Below are 17,344 nucleotides of genomic sequence, written 5' to 3'. Positions count from 1 at the left end.
TGTGCTTTGCTAAGCTTGTTCTAAGTAGGTGCTTTAGACCACTGAGCCATCTCACCAGCCCCTAGTGTTTCTGTTTTAATGTTTAGATCTTTAATCCATCTTGACTTTAGCTTACTACATAGTGATAGACCGGGGTCAAGTTTTAGATTTTGGCAGGTAGAGAGCCAGTTTTTCCAGCACCGTTTTTTAAAAGGGCTATCTTTTTTCCAGTAAGTATGTTTGGCTCCTTTGTGAAAGATAAGGTGGCTGAGTGTGTTCGTAGGGGCTTCAGTGTCTTCTAATCTATTCCATTGATCCTCAGGTCTATTTTGTTGCCAGTACCATGATGATTTTATCACTGTAGTCTTGTAGTATAATTTCAAGTCAGGATTTGTAATGCCTCTTCTCTTGTCTTTATTGCCCAGGATTGCCTTTGCTATTCTAGGTCTTTTCTAGTTCCAAATAAATTTTACCAATGATTTCTGTACCTCTGCGAGGTATGTTGGTGGTAGTTTGATAGAGATTGCATTAAATCTCAACAACAATTTTGGGAGTATGGCCATGTTCACAATGTTGGTTCATCCTATCCAGGAGCAGGGAATATCTTTGCATTTTGTGACATCCTCTACGGTCTCTTATTGAAGAGTACTGTCATTTTCCTTCAAAAGATTATTGACTTCTTTAGTTAGATTAATTCCAAGGTATTTTGTTTTCCTCGGTGCTATTGTAAAATGTATTGTTTCTATAGTTTCCCTCTCAATGTGTTTGTTATCTGTGTAGAGGAATGCTATCGACTTTTGGGTATTGACTTTGTATCCTGCTATACTACTGAATTTCAGTATTAATTCTTATAGCTTCTTGGTGGAGGTTTTTGGGTCTTCCAAGTAAAGTATCATGTCATCTGCAAGTATCAAATAATTTAACTTCTTTACCTATTCTTATTCCTTTTATTTCTTTCTCTTGTCTAATGGCTCTAGCTAATGATTCCAGAACTATATTGAATAGAAGACATCCTTGTCTTGTGCCAGATCTAAGATAAAAGAGTTCCGTTTTTCCCCATTTAGAATTATGTTAGCCATTGGGTTTTCATAATTGCATTTTATCAGATTGAAGTAGAGGCCTTCTATTCCAATTTTCTGTAGGACTTTGAACATGAATGAGTGTTGGACTTTGTCAAAAGCCTTTTCTGCATTAATGGAGATGATCATGGGGTTTTTAGTTTTTGCTCTATTGATATAGTGTATTACATTTATAGATTTTCAAATATTGAAACATCCTTGCATCCATGGGATGAATCCTAGCTGGTCATGGTGTATGATGTCCTTGATGATTACCTGTATATTTGCTAGGATTTTATGGAGGATTTTTACATCTGTGTTCATGAGGGAGATTGGCCTGTAGTTCTCTTTCTTAGTTGCATCTTTCCCTGGTTTTGGTATCAGTATATTACTTGCCTCTGGGAGTGATTTTTGGAGGATTGCTTCCTTTACAATTTCATTGAAGAGTCTGAGTAGGATAGGGACTATATCTTCTGTAAATTTCTTGTACAATTCAGCTGTGAATTCATCTGGACCTGGACTTTTCTTTGTCGGTAGGTTTTTTTATTACATCTCATATTTCATTGGCTGTTATTGGGTTATTAAGAGTGGTTATATCTTGTCGATTCTGTTGTGGTAATTTGTACCTTTCTATGAATCTGTCCATTTCTTCTGTGTCTTCTATTCTGTGACAGTAAAGATTTCAAATTAGCTATTGATAATCTTATGAATTTCTACTACGTCTGTTGTAATTACACCCATTTCATTCCTTATTGCTTGTATTTGAATTTTTTGTTTCCTCTGTTTGATGAGGTTAGCTAGGGGCCTATCGATTTTATTTAATCTTTCAAAAAACCAGCTTTTTGTTTTGTTAATTCTTTGAACTGTTTTCTTTGTCTCAATTGAATTAATTTCTGTTCTAATCTATGATTTCTTCCAGTCTATGGGCTCTGGGTTTGGTTTGCTCTTCCTTTTCTAGTTGTTGAAGGTGCAGCATTAGGGTGTTTATTAGTTCCTGTTCTGTTTTCCTAATGTGTGCGTTCATATCTATGAATTTCCCTCAGGACTGCTTTCATTGTATCCCATAAAATCTGATAAGTTGTTTTTGAATTTTTATTGAATTGTAGATATTACTGAATTTCTTCTTTAATTTCATCAGTGACCCATTGGATGCTGAGTAGGGTGTTGTTTAATTTCCATGTATTTATGGTATTTTTCTGATTTCTTTTGTCATTTCTTGACAGTTTCATTGCACTCTGGTGACATAATATGCATGGGATAATTTGTTTTCTTGCTTATATTTATGCATGACCTATGGACCAATGTGTGGTTGATTTGAGAAAATGTCCCATGTGAAGCTAAGTAAAATGTATATTCAGCTCTGTTTGGGTCAAACACTCTGTATATGTCCACCAAGTCCATTTGTGTCAAGCTCTGGTTCAGTTCTGTTATTTCTTTTCTAATTTTTTTTGTCTAGTTGACCTATCTTCTTGGTATAAGGGGGTGTTAAGTTCTCCTGTTATGATTGTGGTATCGGATATTAGATTTTTCATGTCCATTAAAATTTGCTTTAAATAGTTGGGTGCCCCCGTGTTTGGTGCATACATAATTATGAGTGTTACCTCTTCCTCTTGAATTTTTCCTCTAAGCAGTATATAGTGGCCTTCTTTATTTCACTTGATCATTCTTGGTTTGAAGTTGAGATTGTGTGAAATTAGGATTGCTACCCTTGCTTTTTTCTGAGGTGCTTGGGCGTGTAGTATTATTTTTCATCCTTTAACTTTCAGTGTGTCTTTATGAGTAAAATATGTTTCTTGTATAAAGCATATTGTTGGATTTTGTTTCCTAATCCACTGTGCCAGTCTATTTCTCTCAATTGGTGAATTTAGTCCATTTACATTGGTGGTTAGAATTGAGAAGTATTGACTTACGATTGACATGTTATTTACCTGTGGATATTTACTCCTTTTTCTCCTGTGTTTAATTGTTTGCTCTTTTTAGTTGGTTGCTTCTGATCTCATTCATGGAGTTTTGATCCTTTTGGTCCCTGTACAGAACATCTTTCAGTAGCCTGTGTAGGGTTGGCTTCGTCATCATGAAATTCTTCAGTTGTTCTTTGTCATGGAAGTATTTCACTTTTCCATCAAACTTTTTTTTTTTTGGTGGAACCGGGGATTGAACTCAGGCCCTTGCGCTTGCGAGGGAAGTGCATATTCCACTGAGCCATCTCCCCAGCCCCTTTTCCATCAAACTTGAAAGAGAGTTTTCCAGGGTGTAGTAGTCTGGACTGGAATTTGTTTTCATGGAGGACTTCAAGTACTCTACTCCATGGTCTTCTTGATGGTTTGTGATGAGAAGTCAGCCATAATTCTGATGGGTTTTCCTTTGAATGTGATCTACTTCTTTTCTCTAGTGGCTTTCAGTATATTATTCTTGAACTGAATTTCTGGGATCTTAACTATTATATATCTCGTTGTGTTTTTAATTGGGTTGAGGTTATTTGGCACTCTGTATGCTTCGGGTACCTGAATGTCAGATTGTTTCCTTATATTTGGGAAGTTTTCTGCTATTACTTCTGCACATATTTTTTAATATCATTTGTATTGACTCCTTCTTTCTCATTGATGCCTATTAGTCTCATGTTTTTCATCTTTGCATCGTCTTGCAGGTGATGGATTATTTTTTCCTTCATCCTAGTTGTTTTTAAGAGATCCTTTCTTACCTTTTCACTAGCGGCACCAGCATCTTTAAGATCTGAAATTCTGTCTTCCCTTTCACTTAAACGGTTTTGCAAGCTTGTGATTGAGGTTTATGTTCCTCAATATCTCTTTGACTCTGTTTCATGCGATCCATTTCTTTCCTGTATTGCTCATTCAAAGAATCTGTCATTCTTCTAATCTCTTCTATTATTTTATCAATGTCTTCTTTAGAAGCATTTACTAATTCTTTTATTGCAGTATTTTCTTTAGATTCTCGCTCTTCCTTATGGTTCTCTAGTTGCTTCTTTACTTCAGATGCTATGAGTTCGGAGAATTCTTTCTACGCTTGATCTTAGCCAAAAGGCCGAGAAGCGATGAGAATTCTTTATTTATTGCAGAAAAGAATTCCACTCTGAGTTCCTCTCTAACTCTCTACTGTTACTTATTTACTATCGATGCTATTAATTCATACATTTCAGCTGAGCTTGTGTCCTCTGCACTTGTTCTGGTGGGCTTTTGGTTTCCTCCATATGTTTCTGTATTTGATTCTTTACTGCAGATGTTATTAATTCAGGGATTTCTTTTTTCATTTCCAATCTGAGTTCCACTATACCTTTCTGCAGTTGTTTCTTTATTTCAGAAGCTGTTCATTAATTGGTTTCAGCTTTGTGGTTCCCAACTTGTTCTTGTTAGTGTCCTCTGCACTAGTTATGGGTTGGCTTGGGGTCTGAGATTGCATTTTGCTTCTTCTCATTTTCATTTGTGTAGCACTGTCTTCTCACCTTTGTTGTAGATCTTTGGTGCATTTATAACCTTAGCACCTACTGAATTTCAGGTGTAGATCTACAAAGGTCGGATTTATCCAGCTGTGCCTGGCTTGGGTCTGGCTGCTGTGCTCAGCTCCTTCCTATGATGATAGTTATGACCCCTTACAATCACAGTGTTGTCATACAAGGGAGAAAAACATTTTAACAGGTATGACATGTTGATTGAAAAAGCACAATTAGAAATAATAATAAACTCAAATTCAGCCAGGCTACTGGTAAATTGTGGTAGTGATTAGTTTGATGTGTCTAACTATAGAAAAAGTTCTATAATTACATAACATTATCCAACTAACACTAGGAAGTTTTTTGAATGGTTTTCCACTTAGTAGAGTGATTTTACGCTGGTGTGTGTGTATGGGGGGGGAAGAAGTGTAGGTGGTGTGATGGAGAGGTGAATGAGGTTAAATATAATAGGAGTAAGGCTGAGGGATATAGCATTATTGTCCATGTTTTGAGTAATTGTAGGACACAAGAAGGAGAGATGGGAAGAGAAAGCCTATCAGTATTGAAGTGCACCAGAAAGAGAGGAGATAATGCTTCCAAGTGAGATCATTGAGGCATGACAATATGACAAGGAGTAGAATAAAACAAAAAGAAGTATTAGAGATATGATTATGAATGAAAAAGAGAAAAAACAAAAAAGTTACACAGGGAGAAATATCCTCACATACTGAAAAGCAACAAATATGCAGAAAGAAAAACACTGGAAAAATAGAAGAGAAGAATAAAGAAAATAAAAGAAAAGATGCCTCTAACCTATCCAAATATGAAGAAGAAATCAAATTAGACAGGGAAAAATCAGAAGAGTGAAATTCCTCTGGTGTCTAGAGTTCTGTGGCAGGTATAAGTTGAATCCCAGAAATGTGCATTCTTTCCAAGTTAGCAGGTGGATTCATGTTGGCTTTGGTTTTGAACTTGGTCTTTGGATTTGGGAGATAGGAATAGTTTTTGTAGTTGAAGTTCTTCTCAGATGTTAAGAAAAAAAGAAGAAAGAAGAGGCAGGTGTTTGCCCTTCTCATCCACTTCTAGTCCATGTGTCTTTGCTCCAAACACAGTGCTAGTTTATATAACTTACCACCCACTGGCTTTCATTGCTACTGCTGCTTTAGACTTTCCTGGCTGGTAAATTGTGTGCACTATAGCTGGTTCTGTATAGTGTCACTGGTGTTCCTGCTGTTTGCCACTGGGTCTCGCCTGTGATGGGAGTGAGGGCACTCATATCATAGCATCTTGCTATACTTCACCTGGGTCCTGGTAATGGAGGAAGGGAGGTGCTAATCTTGTGAATCTCATGCTTCATCTGAGTACCAATTGCAGCTTATTTTTGAATGATTTCAGAAAAACAAAACACTCTGGGGATCAAAATATATGGTGAATACATAAATGTTAAAAATTTTTATAGCAGAATGCACTTTGCTATTAATGACCCTCAAAATAATTCTCCTTGTTTTCAACACACTTATCCCATCATTCTTTCCACTTCTTGAATCTATTCTGGAAGCCTCTTTTGTATCTTTTTTTGTTGGGGTATGTATGAGGGGTCAAACTTAGGATCTTGCCCTTGCCAGGCAGGCACTTATGCCACTGAGATATCTCCCTAACCCAAGCTATCTCCCTCGGCCTGTGACTGTCTTTATGAGTTTTGATAAAATGCTGATGTCAAGTGTCATCCATCAGAAAGGCAGACTCATAACAAAATTCTGCTATGTTCTTGAAAGTCAAAAAAAATGGCTAGGAAAGATAAATGTTTTCACTTATTCATGGCATCATTACAGCTGGGACAGTATAACTAAAGACACTTTTGAGAGGCTGGGGAGATGGCTCTGTGGAATAAGCGCTTCCCTGGCAAGCACAAGGGCCTGAGTTCAATCCCTGTTTCTGAGAAAAAAAAAACTTTTGAAAACGAATTGGAGAATAAAATCAACTGCTTTGGAAGGTGGCAGTGATGATATGATAAGTATGTCCAAGTACAGGAGGAGTATTTTAAAAGGGATTAATGTTATTTTTTAATATAAAATATTTTTTTAAAAATTTAAACACTTACTGATAATACCTAATATAACTTTAAGGAAAAGTGAGAAAGACTGGTAACGTGAAGATTTATTCCATATTAATTCAAGAGGTAAATTGAAGCACATAATATAGAAATAGAGAACAGGGTGTCAAGAGCCATTTAGTAGATAGAATTTGTAATACATCCGGGCTGAAAATGAGAGAATGCCTAAAATAATTCCTAGATCACTGGTGTAGGAGAGTCAATAGATGAGTCTAGATGGTGAATGAAATTGGTATTTTCGGTGAATTAACTTTTAGACAATATTGATATTAAGATACCTATTAGACATCTGATAGTGATACCCAGTAGGCACTTTGATATGTGAGTCTAATACCTGTAAGAGTGGAAGATATTAGAAATAAGTATAAGAAGTTTGGGTAGGGTATGATTTTGAGAAATTTAACTTAAGAAATTAGACAGTGTAATTAGTGATGCATCTCAACTTCACACATATTATAAGAAGAAAAACAGAACCGTAAGAGAGTTTTCTTGATTTCTACATGGCTGTAAGAGGCTGGAACTTAAGAGAAAGTACAGAACTGAAGATTATAAATTATGCATTTTGATTTTCAGTGTTCAATTGTGGCTGGGATCTTTTGCTTAAGGATAATCCCTAGAGATGAAGACTAGATTTTAAAAAAGAGTGAAACAGAACAAAAAAGAGGGGATCTTGAAAATAGTATCCAAAACTTTGAATGTAGGTCAAGAAAGAATAAACAGTAAGCATGGTCTGAGTAGTAGACATTTAAAAAAGGAAGGTACTTTTCTAAAAAAATAATTATTTCTTTGTTTTGGTATAGGGTCTTGCTACGCAGTTTGGACTCATAATGACCCATGTGTCTCAGCCTCCCTAGTGCTGGGATTAGAGCTGTGTACTACCACACCAGGTTTTCAGGTGGGCATGGCATGCCTTGGGTTTCAGGATCGGATCGGCATGCAGTATCTGGAATCAAGCTTGTGTCCTTGTACTTGCCAGGCAGGTGCTCAGACAACTGAGCTATCTCTGCAGCTCTGGAAGATACTTTAAAAAATTATTGAGAAATAGCAATGAGACCGTTTCAAAACAGGTTAGTAGGACAGTTACAATAATTAATATATTATATATTGTTGTTTACTTAGTAGTTATTTATAGAAAAATATGGAATGCTTCACGAATTTGTGTGTCATCCTTGCACAGGGGCGATGCTAATCTTCTCTGTATCATTCCGATTTTAGTATATGTGCTGCAGAAGCAAGCACTGGATGATACTTTTAAACTAAGGAAAAGTTTAAGAAAGTGGCAGAAGTGGCTGTTATTTGCAAATGCACAAAAGTTAGGTAGGATGAGGCTGAACAAGAGGTCTTTGTATTTTAGCTAATAAATTATCCTTTCTATTCTAGTGATAGAAATGGAATAGAAAGATGGAGCAGAAGTGACAGGACTGTAGGCTATAAAGTAAATTTAAAGGAAGGAATAGAAATTTTCATTATTGACAAAATTTTCAAGATCTCTGACAGCAATACCTATGTGGAATGGACAGAATTCATAGAATAGTTCATGCAGGAATAGTGTATGATATTGTGGTAGATTAACAAATAGTCAACTTGTATCACCCAGCTGAAATAAATCTGTGGTATTGACTTTAGTTGGTCCAGGCTGGGGAGATAGTTTAGTGGTATAATTGCCTGCCTAGGTTTAGATGGTCCACCTGAGAATTTTTGCTAACAACATAAAAGAGCAGGAGAGGAACAGAGTGTGCTGTTGATTCTCTTGAGGAAGCTTGTCTTTCTTGGTGTCCTGATAAACTCAGCTGTTCTCAGTTCCTCATTATCCCTAAGGATAGCTATGCTTCTCTTTGAGAGGGCTACAATCATTCTTTCGAGCATCCCTTCCTGGTTCCAATGCAGATCTCTCAGCCTGCTGGCACACACCTTTCATCCCATTGGTGCACACTTTCTAGCTTCTTCCAGTGACATTTGGGTCTTCTCAGCACAGATCCTTAATAACCTTACATGAGACATTGTTGTGGGCGTTAGGCTTCCAGCTGCAGTGATGGAGGACTTTGCTATGGGCTCTCTGGTGTGGGGACAGATCTCCCACATTCTTGTATTTGAGTCTTTGGGTGAATATTATAAAATAATCCTATAAGTTTTCTGTCTTATTTCAAATCTATTCCCTTATAAACTATGACGACAATATATAGCTTAGTTGCTGATACAGATAAGTTATACTTTTTCCTATGCAAAAGCAGGAAAAATAATTATACCTACCTAGAGAGATATAGGAATCATCTGTAAAGCAAGCTGTTTTTAAGACATTGTGATGTAACTGGGACAATCTGGTATAACCTTTGTGAATACTAGGAGAATAATTATGAAGCAACATACTGACAAATTAAAAAATCAATGTAATCTAAGTGAGAATAAAAAAATATTTACTGGAGCCAAAGTAATTGTATGGGGAAAGTTTTCTCCAGGAGAAATGTTATTGTTTTTATTGGAAACATCAGAGTTTGCATAGAATTATGTAAAGCTTTTCAGTTATGGGATCATGTGTACTAAATTTTGGTTAATGAAATTGTCTTCAAACAAGAAATCAGGAATCAATCATACTATGATATGGCTGGTGGTAGAAGCAGGGAATATTTGTTTTATTTACCTATATTATTCTTTTACCTTTACTTATAATTCTATCAGTCATTAGGAGGCAGGTTTTAAATAAGCTTCTTATATCTTCAGGTACCAAGGTGACTTAAATAAATTATTAAATATACATTGCTGGCCGGGGTGATAGTTTAGCTGCATAAGTGGCTGCCTGGCAAGCACAAGGTCTTTAGTTCAATTCCTGGTATCTATTCTCATTTCCAGTTGCAAAAGAAACTGATTGGGAACAAAATCAAAATTTACCATAAGGTCAGTCTTGAAACTAACAATTGGATTTGATTTTTGCTTTCTATATCATGATCCACTGAGTGCCTGAAGAAAAAAACAGTAACAAGAAAAACAAAGCACAACCTCTCCTTTCACTTTTGGATTTGGATTGGGAATCAGTAAATAATATGGTAATAATGATCATGTCATTGAAAGACGTAATTATTATTTAGAACTTAGCATGTGCCAGGTACTAGGTTAAGTGCTTTAAATGTACCATCTCACTTTTTTAAAACCATAATTCTATTCAGAAATAAACAGCAAAGAAACAGTTTCAAATCAAATTGGTAGGGCAGTTTCAATAATTAACACATTGCATACTGTCTTCCTAGTGGTTATTTGCCATACAAGATGCCGACATGTTATCCTATTTACAAACACTATTGGAACAAATCCCTCTATTCATTGAAATAAGAGAGTACAGCTATATACTATCCTAACCATTTTGAATACACGGATACAAAATGGTCATTCATCTGTATACCGTTTTTTGTTTAGTTCTGTCATTTAAAAAATATAGGTGTGTGAAGTCAGCAAAATATTCCACAGTAGTCCAGTAGTCCATAATAGTATTGATCTTCCCATTGACTGGAAATGTCAGAAGTTGTTGACCTTGAGTCCCATACAATTCAACATAACAGCATGTCTTTACATTTTATAATTTGCTTTTATACTTTTCTGCTGGTTGGTTAAGACCAAGATAAAGCAAGACCTATGCAACAAGAGTTGTAGTTTTTGGGTCTGATAAGGTCAGTCAAATCCCCTCAGGATTTATCCTGACATGCTGTACCTCAGATTCTAGATCCTTTGTCAGTGTCAGCCATGTGGATGAGTCATGGCCATTGCTTGGCCAATTTGTTCTCTGTGAAAGCCTGAGAAAGTGTTTTCTCTCGATATAACTCTTTTTTTCACACTCTACATCATTAATCACTTTCTTCTTTGGCCCTATAATCTCCTTGATCAGAAAATTTGGGACAAAACTGACTTACATGACGTTACAGTACAAGTTCTCATATATCTTGAGTCATAATTGATCTTGAAAGGCTAGGGCCAAAATGTTAGCTTTCCTTCTGGCCCTCTTTTTTCTCTAATTTTGGTCTGCAAACTTAGGTTGTTAACCATCCAGAAGACAAGCTTATTGTTATTACCATAAAACCTAAGATGTTAAGCTTAACCTCACTATCTGTCTGAATGTCAAACATCTTAGGCATAACATGGAACAGGTATTTTGTATCAAGTATAGATATGTTAAACTTTAGTTCCCTACCAAATATGATGAAAACAAAATTTAAAAATTAAAATATATGTAAAAAATAGGAATAAAGAAATATATATGTTTACACATAAGTCCAGAAATCTAACCATGTACAGCATTGTATCAACACAGTCCTGCAACACTACTTTTCCTTTTCCCTGCCTTCATTCACCACCCCCTTTCTTTTAAAACAGGCATCTACCAGGGAGAGAGCATGGCTACAACTGGCGTGTCATGACAATCTGCACAAATTCAGAAGACCAGAATGACAGGCACTCCAAACATGAACTTACTATTACAAATTGCCATCTTTAGTGCAGTTGCTTTGTTCATAGGTGTCACCATACATAGTTAGTCAGAGTGAGAATCCTTACAATTACCTGCTAGATTCAAAAATCTTCTCAAGACTCTCAGGATCATTGCTTTAACCATCTTGTACATATAACAGTATAACTTGCTTATGTCATGTTTCCTAGCTCTTTGTCTTGCTCTCTCTTCATTTAGTTCCCAAGTTCTTGATTTCTGTTTGACTGTATCACATTTCTATTTGAATTTCTCCTTTTGAATACTTATACTAGGGAAACTATATAATATTTACACATGTGTGTGTGGTTTATTTCACTTATAAGTATACTTCAAGTGGCATCCACTTCAATATAATGGCTTGGAATTTATAATTCTTTATAGCTGAGTAACACTCCATTGTATAAAAATACCACACATTTTTCATCCATTCCTCAGGTGATGGGCATCTTGGTTGTTTCCAAAATTTGGCTATCACAAATTGTACTACTATAAACATAACTACACATATATCACTATGATATGATGTTTTCAAATCCTCCAGGAAAATTCTAAGTGGGGGAATAGCTGGCTTGAATGGTATTTCCAGTCCTAGCTTTGTAAGGAGTCTCCATACTGATTTCCATAACGGTTGTACCAGTCTACGTTCCCACCAGCAGTGGGGAAGGTTTCCTTTTTCCCCACAGCCTCTCCAACATTTGTTGTTGGGTGACTTCTTTATGATAGTCATTCTTTCTGGGGTGTGATGATATCTAAATGTTGTTTTAATTTGCATATCACAGATGGCTAGTGATGTGGACCATTTTTTCATATATTTATTCACTTCTTTAATTTCATCCTCTGAGAAGTGTGTGTTCATCTCAGATTCCCATTTCTGGAATGGGTCTTTAAATTTTGGGGCTCTAGTGTTTTTTAGTTCTTTATAAATTCTAGAGAGCAGACCTTTGTCTAAGTACTTGTCATGACTTTTTCCAAATTTGTGGGTTGCCTTTTCACTTTGTTGGTAATTTCTTTTGATGTGCAAAAACTTCTCAATAAGAGCAGGTCCCAATTGTTAATTCTTTCAACTCTTTTCCAAGAAATTTGATTTTTGTTCATGAACTCTTTGCCTACTGCTATGTCTTTAAGAGTTCCTCCTACTTTCTCTTCCAGGAGATTTAGTGTTTCTGTTTTAATGTTTGGATCTTTAATCTATTTTGACTTTAGCTTAGTGCATGATGATAGACCTGGGTCAAGTTTGAGTTTTCGGCATGTAGAGAGCAAGTTCTTCTAGCACCTTATGTTATAGAGGCTTTCTTCCAGTGAGTATGTTTGGCCCCTTTGTCAAAGATAAGGTTGCTGAGTGTGTTCATAGATGCTTCAGCATCTTCTAATCTATTCCACTGATCCTCAGGTCTATTTCTTTGCAGCATGCAGTACATGCTGATTTTATCACAGTAGTCTTGTAGTATAATTACAAGTCGGGAATTGTAATTCTCTTGTCTTTCTTGCCCATGCCTTTTCTATTCTAGGTCTTTTCTAGTTCCAAATATATTTTAGGAATGATTTCTGTAGCTCTGTGAGGTACGTTAGTGGTACTTTGATAGGGATTGCATTAAATGTGTACAACAATTTTGGGAGTAAGGCCGTCTTCACAATGTTGGTTCTTCCTATCCAGAAGCATGCAATATCTTTCCGTTTTCTGAAATCCTCTACAATATCTTTTTTAAGAGTACTGTAATTTTTTTCCTTGAAAAGATCTTTGATTTCTTTAGTTAGATTAATTCAAAGATATTCCATTTTCCTCAGTAGTACGGCAAATGTACTGTTTCTATAATTTCCCTCTCAGTGTTTTTGTTATCTGTGTAGAGGAATGCTATTTAATTTTTGGTATTAACTTTGTATCCTGCTATGCTACTGAATTTCTATATTAATTCTAATAGCTTCCTGGTGGAGTTTTTTGGGTCTTCCAAGTAAAATATCAAGTCACCTGCAAATATTGATAATGTAACTTTTTCTTTACCTATTATTAGTCGTTTTATTTCTCCCTCTTCTCTAATGGCTCTAGCTAATAATTCCAGAACTATATTTAATAGTAGGTGTAATAGAGAACATCCTTGTCTTGTACCATATCTAAGAGTAAAAGAGTTCAGTTTTTCCACATTTAGAATTATGTTAGCCATTTGGTTTTTATAATTGAATTTTATCACATTGAAGTAGAGGCCATCTATTCCAGTTTTCTGTCGGACTTTGAACATAAATGAGTTTTGGACTTTGTCAAAAGACTTTTCTGCATCAATTGAAATAATCATGCACTTTTTACTTTTCGCTCTATTGTTGTAGTGTATTACATTTGTAGATTATTGAATACTGTGTCATCCTTGCATCCATGGGATGAATCCAACCTGGTCATGGTGCATGATCTTCTTGATGATTTTCTGTATTCTATTTGATAGGATTTTATTGAGGATTTTTGTATCTATGTTCATGATCTAGATTGGCCTGTAGTTCTCTTTTTTAGTTGCATCTTTCCCTGGTTTTGGTATCAATATAATACTTGCCTCAAGGAATGATTTTGGGAGGATTGCTTCCTTTTCAATGTCATGGAAGAGTTTGAGGAGTATAGGTACTACATCTTCTGTAAATGTCTTGTAGAATTCACCTGTGAATCCATCCGGACCTGGACTTTTCTTTGTCGGTGGTTTTTTTATTACATCTCGTATTTCATTGGCTGTTATTGGGCTACTGAGAGTGGTTATATCTTGTCGATTCAGTTGTGGTGATTTGTATCTTTCTAGGAATCTGTCCATTTCTTCTGTATCTTCTGTTCTGTGAGACTAAAGATTCTCAAAGTAGCTATTGATAATCTTCTGAATTTCTACTGGTTCTGTTGTAATTACACCCTTTTCTTTTCTTATTGCTTATATTTGAATTTTTTCTTTCCTGTTTTTGGTGAGGCTAGCCTAGGGGCTTATCAATTTTATTTAATCTTTCAAAGAACCAGCTTTTTGTTTCATTAATTCTTTGAACTGTTTTCTTCCTCTCAATTTAATTAATTTCTTCTCTAATCTTTATGATTTCTTCCCATCTTTGGTTTCTAGGTTTGGTTTGCCCTTCTTTTTCTTTTTGTAGGTGCAGCATTAGGGCATTTATTTGTTCCCATTCTGTTCTCCTAATGTGTGAATTCACATGTATGAATTTCCCTCTGAGAACAGCTTTTATCCTGTCCCACAAATTCGGATAAGTTATGCTTGAATTTTCATTGCATTGTAGGTATTGTTGAATTTCTTGTTTAATTTCATCAGTGACCCATTGGTTGCTGAGTAGGGTATTGCTTAATTTCCATGTATTTAGGGTTTCCTTTCTGGTTTCCTTTGTCATTTATTTCCAATTTCATTGCACTGTGGTCAGATAATATACTTGGGATACTTTCTGTTTTCTTGCATATACTTAAGTAGGACCTATGAACTAGTATATGGTCTATATTAGAAAATGACCCATGTGCAGCTGAGAAAAATATTTATTCAGCTGTATTTGGGTGGAACACTCTGTAAATGTCAACTAAGCCCATTTCTTTGAAGCTCTGGATTCAGTGCTCTTACTTCTTTGCTAATTTTTTGTCTGGTTGACCTATCTTTTTGGGATAAGGTGGTGTTAATGTCTCCTGTTACAATTGTGGTCTTGGATAATAGATTTTTCATGTCCATTAAGCTTTGTTTTATATTGTTGTGTGCGCCCTTGTTTGGTGCATACATATTCATGATTGTTACCTCTTCCTCTTGAATTTTTCCCCTAACCAGTATATAGTGGCCTTCTTTATTTCACTTGATCATTCTTGGTTTGAAGTTGAAACTGTCTGAGAACAGCATTGCTACCCCTGCTTTTTTTCTGAGGAGCTGGGGCGTGTAGTATTTTTTTCCATCCTTGGTCTTTCAGTCTATGAATTTCTTTATGAGTTAAATGTGTTTCTTGTATACAGCATATTGTTGGATTTTGTTTCCTAATCCACTGTGCCAATCTATTTCTCTTAATTGATTAATTTTGTCCATTTACATTGATAGCTATAACTGAGATGTATTGACTTATGATTGACATGTTATTTACCTGCTGTTGTTTACTCCTTTTTCTCCTGTGTTTAATTGTTTGCTCTATTTAGTTGGTTGCTTCTGTTCTCATTCATGACGTTCTGATCATTTTGGTCCCTCTCTAGAACATCTTTCAGGAACCTTTGTAGGGCTGGCTTCATCACCATGAAATTCTTTAGTTGTTCTTTGTCATGGAAGTATTTTACTTCTCAATCAAACATGAGAGTTTTGCAGGTCATAGTACTCTGTGCTGGAATTTGTTTTCATAGAAGACTTGAAGTACTGTGCTCCATGCTCTTGCCTTCATGGTTTGTGAAGATAAGTTGGCTGTAATTCTGATGAGTTTTCCTTTGAATGTGATCTGCTTCTCTTCTCTTGCAGGTTTCAGTATATTATTCTTGTGCTGGGTTTCTGGGATCTTGAGTATTATATGTCTCAGTGTGTTTTTAATTGGGTAAAAGTTACTTGGCATTCTGTATGCTTCAGTTACCTGGATGTCATATTGTTTCCTGATATTTGGGATGTTTTCTGCTATTACTTCTGCCCATATTTTTTAATGTCATTTTTATTGACTCCTTCTTTCTCATTGATTCCTATTCTCCTATTGTTTATCTTTGCATCATCTTGCAGGTGATGCATTATTTTTTCTTGCATCCTAGTTTTTTTAGCAGATCTTTTCTTACCTTTTCCCTAGCTGCAACAGCATGTTCAAAATCTGAAACTCTGTCTTCACTTTCACTCAAACAGTTTTGCAAGCTTATGATTGAGATTTTAATTTCCTCTTAATCTCTTTGACTCTGCTTCATGCGATCTATTTCTTTGCTGTATTGCTCATTCAAGGAATCCATCATTTTTCCAATCTCCTGTATTTTTTTCATCAGTGTCTCCTTTAGAAGCAGTTATTAATTCTTTTACTACAGAGTTTTTTTTTCAGATTGGATTTCCTCCCTCTCTTTCTGTAGTTGATTCTTTACTTCAGATGCTATGAGTTCAGAGATTTCTTTTTTTTATTTCAGAAATTATTTCTGCTCTGAGTTCCTCTATGCCTTTCTGCTGTTGCTTATTTGTTTTCGATGCTATTAATTCATACATTTCACCTGAGCTATTGTCCTCTGCACTTGTTCTGGGTGGGCACTGGGTTTCCTCCATATGTTTCTGCATTTGAATATTTACCTCAGATGCTATTAATTCAAAGATTTCTTTTTCATTTACAATTTCAGTTTTTCTGTACCTTTCTGCAGTTGTTTCTTTATTTTAGATGCTCTTTATTCATTGATTTCAGCTATGTGATTCCCAATTTGTTCTGTGCTTGTGTCCTCTGAACTTTTTGTGGGTGGGCTTGGGGTCTGCATTTTGTTCCTTCTCTTTGTCATTTTGTATTGTACTGTCTTCTGACCTGTGTTGTAGAGCTTTGGTGCATTTGTTACCTTAGCACCTAGTGAAATTTAGCTGCACATCTACAAAGTTTGAATTTATCCAGTTGTTCCTGGCTTAGATCTGGCTGCTGTGCTCAGCTCCTTCTTGCTTCAGCGATTAGGAGTGATCCTATTGTGCCCCTCTGGCAAGATGTTCTGCTCCTTGACTAGCTGGATGTTTCTCTCCCTTCGTCTCTCTGCAGGGACTTCAGCTGCAAAGCTTCACCCCAGGCCTGTATGGCAGACCTGAGCTGAGTCTTAAGGGGACAAGGGGGAGTATAGGAGAGGGGAAGCTCTCCCACACACTTACTGGGCCTGGGCTTGTGCTGGATCTGGTTGTCCCGAGAATGTGACGGTAGTTTTCACTGACTCATCCTGCTTTGTGGGGGGCCCTTCAGAGTGGTGGTGCTGGGGTCACAAGGGCGTGGAAGAGGGTCTCACTCAGTCTATTCCTGGGTTTGGACTGGACAGCTCCAGTGGGCCTTGAGGTGTCTCACTGATAAGATAGAATTTGGCCTCAGTCTTTCAAATTTTTGCATACTTGCTTAGCAAGTTTTTTTTTTTTTTTTTGTATTTTAGTGCAGGGTCTCACTACCCAGATGAGGCATGTAGTGGTCTTCCTGTTTTAAGGCTCCCAAGTGCTGAGATTACAGGAGCGCACACCCCACCACACCCACTCTCAGTTGGCATCTCAGTGCACCCCAGCCATGGGGCCAGCACAGCAGGCTGGGGCTCAAATCTTGGTTTCTGTACCTGCCTAAGCATACACTTTAGTCCCCTGAGCTATCTGGCCAGCCCT

At 36.4% G+C, this 17,344-nt stretch overlaps 1 protein-coding gene and 1 non-coding gene across 3 annotated transcripts in view; one reads left to right on the top strand and one right to left on the bottom strand.

Moving 5' to 3' along the window:
* The window catches only part of Il1rapl2 (interleukin 1 receptor accessory protein like 2), a 1,644,749-nt gene that overhangs the window by 834,173 nt on the left and 793,232 nt on the right, over positions 1-17,344 (top strand). The gene's annotated exons all lie outside the window — the stretch shown is intronic.
* On the bottom strand, positions 7,731-7,837 carry LOC111814041. The gene has a single exon (XR_002819119.1). It is a non-coding gene; the product is annotated as a U6 spliceosomal RNA (small nuclear RNA).

This window comes from Octodon degus, unplaced genomic scaffold, assembly GCF_000260255.1.
Source record: "Octodon degus isolate 3935 unplaced genomic scaffold, OctDeg1.0 scaffold00259, whole genome shotgun sequence".
Lineage (NCBI taxonomy): Eukaryota > Metazoa > Chordata > Mammalia > Rodentia > Octodontidae > Octodon > Octodon degus.
The sequence above is the reverse complement of the archived record's forward strand: the minus strand, read 5'-3'. Positions and strand labels throughout refer to the sequence as shown.